This window comes from Somniosus microcephalus, chromosome 17 (genome assembly GCF_052327205.1).
Source record: "Somniosus microcephalus isolate GS21.2 chromosome 17, FLI_Smic_1.0, whole genome shotgun sequence".
NCBI lineage: Eukaryota > Metazoa > Chordata > Chondrichthyes > Squaliformes > Somniosidae > Somniosus > Somniosus microcephalus.
In genome coordinates this window covers 11908865-11909307 of record NC_141003.1, presented here as the reverse complement: position 1 = coordinate 11909307, position 443 = coordinate 11908865, and positions in this window count along the sequence as shown.

The window sequence follows — 443 nt, the reverse complement described above, 5'->3', positions numbered from 1 at the left end:
ACCTTATCGAAAGCCTTCTGAAAGTCCAAATACACCACATCCACTGGTTCTCCCTTATCTATTCTACCAGTTACATCCTCAAAAAATTCCAGTAGATTAGTCAAGCACGAGCCGACAGCGGCCTGTGCCCAAATATCACCCACCATCAGACCCCCACATCAATATCATTAGTACTGTCACACGCCTCGATGAGTCTTTGAAAAAACGGGCTTTACAAAGTCTTAATTTTTGTTTAGAATACAATAATTTTGCGCCTACCTCATACTGAAAAAATCACCCACCCGAAACTCAAGAGTACCCAAACATAGCAACGTGGTGGTAACAGGAAGGGTTTTTAAAAAGAGTTTTTAGTAAAGCATTTTCAGATGCAGTAATAGTTTTTGTAAAGAGCAGTGACCTTTGGAGATTAAAAAAAAGGAAAAAGAAAAGAAAAAATAAAAAAA